The sequence below is a fragment of the Ostrinia nubilalis genome, chromosome 8 (genome assembly GCF_963855985.1).
Source record: "Ostrinia nubilalis chromosome 8, ilOstNubi1.1, whole genome shotgun sequence".
Taxonomy (NCBI): Eukaryota; Metazoa; Arthropoda; class Insecta; order Lepidoptera; family Crambidae; genus Ostrinia; species Ostrinia nubilalis.
The window spans coordinates 4,360,124-4,363,496 of record NC_087095.1 but is presented as its reverse complement, the minus strand read 5'-3'; the positions used below and the strand labels follow the sequence as shown (position 1 = coordinate 4,363,496).

Below are 3,373 nucleotides of genomic sequence, written 5' to 3'. Positions count from 1 at the left end.
AATAAAACCTAGATGGATAGTCTTCATACAAACGCTTCGTCAAGAGTGAGGCAAAAATCTTATGTCATTAGTGTCAATTTTGTTGGGGAGTGTAGACAGTGAAGGCGATTTTCCCGAAAGTAGGGAAATTTTTAATACGTTTTTAATAATTTTATAATTAACAATAACAAAACGCATCATGTACTTACTTATTTATTGAATTCAAAGTACCTACCTAATAACAATAAGATAAATCGACTTCAAAGTCTCGATTTCATAAAAAAGGAAGTGTATTTGTACGGCGAACAATTGGGAAATACATTTTCTTGTTACTGGTATCATTCCCGTATTTAATTTTTGAAAGCCAAATTCAAGCAAAATACGCGTCGAATCGTAGTACTTACTTATGAAATGTAACACTGGTCACTTTCTTTTGTTTTTCTGATGTATTTTAGACACCCTTTCACAGCACAAACCGTTTTAATTAATTAAAATTCGTCGGACGTGTTTACCAATTTTTCACTTTGACAGTTCATGTGACGTTTACGGGTAAGCCGGCTCCCTAAAAACTGCCTCACCTTTCGTGCACTGACTATCTATCTAGGTTTTATTAATCTAAGATTATACACAACAATGGGCAGCACCTCGATCGGTAAGTACCTACATTTTGCTCTGCAATCTTATGAATAAGTACTAGCCTTGCCAAACTTCTGAATTGCCATTCTCATGGCGGGTTGTCTTGAAATGAATGTTCCGCTATTATCTGTGGTTCAACCCTGGACAGTGTGGACAGCCAGGCCCGATTCGATTGTAAGAAACTAGTCGATGGTACAGCGCAATGGAGGCATGAGCGAAACAACAATTATGTTGACAATCCAGCTGGTTTTGGTGTAAATCTAAGGAATTATTTACTTTGACACTATCTCCCTGCTCTCAATGAAAGCTTGTTTTGTTTTGTTTTTTGGAACTAAGACTACTAGATTATTATTTTTTGTAACTAAGTTTGTAACACGTCATAATTAATTATTATAACAACAATGCTTATTTACTAAAGCTGTTTAACCCTACCCTCTGACCCAAAATTCTACTAACAGCACATAATATTGAATTATCATTTTTTTTATGGTTTGCGGCTCAATTTATTCAACGCACAGGAGTATGTGTGGCATGGCATGCAATGAATCTATTTATTTTTACAGGTTACAGCTCATGATCTTATATGCACAACATGTTGGACCCAAGCCCAAGATACAACACAAATGCATCTACTTCAAATCTTAGCAGAAAATGTGTGCTTTGCAGTAGAACACTAGAGCCTAGAACACGTTCACATCAGCTCATGTCCCTGAGAACTAACACTCAAATCATATTAACATCAGGAACATAATTGTGGAACGACTAACTCCATTAGAGGTAATGCACGCTAAAGTCCTTATTTAATAAAATGTTATTGGCTATACAATCAGTCTAATTCTTGTAAAGTTATTGGTTTCTGTAAATTAATACTAAAATAAAATAATTTAAGTGCGGGACATTAAAAAACTGATAATTTTTTTAAACTTATTTCTAATTATTATTATTTTTAAACAGGTTACTGCAAATGACTACATCTGTGGGGCTTGTCACTCATTATTGCAAAGAGATACCACACCTACTTCACAAGACTCTCCAGATATGCCAACCGGTGCCCTGGTAGGTCACCAACAAGTTTGTGTTGGATGTGGTTGTTCATTATTGCGAACTTGAAGTCATTGTTTGGATACAGAGAATAATCAAGATATATTAAACATTGTTCGAAATTGGATTCAACCCAGAGAGGTAAGAGCCCTGCCAGTTTTATAATACATAAAAATAATTATGCCGGTTTATTATAATAATAAAAAAGGTTTTTTCCAAATCAGCCTTCCCATCCTTCAACTCCTTCCATTGCTTTCAATCTGCCACTACTCTCTTCCATACAGGTTATACAGGGTGGAAACGATAAGTGATCTCACTCGATTATTTCTAAACTACACAAGATATCGAAAAACTGGTTACTCATCCTGAAAGTGCTTCACGAGCTCTTTCTAACGGTATCAGTAAATAGTTACAGAATTAACTGGATCTATCCGAAAATTCAATGTTTTCAGCCTCCATACTAAATGTATGCCAGCCACACAATATTAAAAGTGTTATAGATCACTTATCGTTTCCACCCTGTATAATACAAATAGACTTATATTATTAAAATATTGCAATATTATTACTTACATAATATTAAACATATTTTTTACTATTATAAAGCCAGTTAAAAATTCCCTGAGCCAAATAAACTCAGTAAAGTTTTATTTATACTTCCTGCATAACAACAGACTACTCTTTTAAACTACCACTATTCTCACTCTCAATCCTCGTTCCTCATTCATCCCTTTCGTTTCCTCCATAGACCAATCATTCCTCATCATTCAGCGTTCAAATCATAAATTATCTTTCATCACTCATCTTACTATTCCGTTACACACAAAAGTCGTTAATCCTATATAAATATTGCTCTTCTTATTGTTGAACTGTGAATCTGATGTTTTATTTTATTTTCAGATTCGTCCTTCAGATCTTCTTTGCCATAGATACTATCAGAGAGCACGAATTACTACAGTTGGTGCTTATTTAATGAAGCTGAGGACCGGTGATTCAGATGACAGAATAGCTACATTACTTGGCATTTCAAGGAGTACTCTTACAAAATATGTAATGAAAGCACGCAGTATGATGGAGGAACATTTCGTACCAGCACATTTAGGGTTACAACATATTAGTAGAGAGGAAGTAGCCCAAAGAAACCTTTATGTTCCAGTCTCTTTTCGGGAAGCCAGGAAACGATTTACCACAAAGAAAGGCTATTGTCATCATGGATGGTACATACATACATTTATGTGCAAAAAAGTAGCAATTATGCATACCAAAAAAAAACTTATTCCCTATACAAATATCGGAATCTCGTTAAACCATTTATGGTACTTTGTTGTGATGGCGACATCATTGATGTATTGGGCCCATATTTAATAGAAAATGTAGAACATGACCATTAATAAATAATAAGTACCTACATACGTATTTTCATTTATACCTACATAACTGCCTACTTACCCTTGGGTCGGAATAAAGATATTTTTGGATTTAAATGTAAGTAAAATATATTAACTTCTTTTTAAAAAATGTTTGGCTTTTCCGTAGGCATTCCTATTTTTCCAATACGCAAAGTTCTATTTGCTGCTATTCATACGGTTTGACAAAGGGGTTCTTTATCGATCTACGATTTAAAGTGTAATTAAGACGTCTCTCCTACATAATTATCTATACCTACTTATAATAAATCTGTAGAGAGGTCAATTCTGTACATGAAATATAATTTTCA

At 34.1% G+C, this 3,373-nt stretch overlaps 1 long non-coding RNA gene across 2 annotated transcripts; it reads left to right on the top strand.

Moving 5' to 3' along the window:
• Positions 1-541: 541 nt before the first annotated feature.
• On the top strand, positions 542-3,079 carry LOC135074118 (uncharacterized). 2 transcript variants are annotated; one of them, XR_010257750.1, is made up of 4 exons: positions 542-631; positions 1,179-1,392; positions 1,570-1,797; positions 2,557-3,079. It is a non-coding gene; the product is annotated as an uncharacterized LOC135074118 (long non-coding RNA). The 2 variants fall into 2 exon arrangements; XR_010257751.1 differs by lacking the exon at positions 542-631 and adding an exon at positions 813-869.
• Positions 3,080-3,373: the final 294 nt, after the last annotated feature.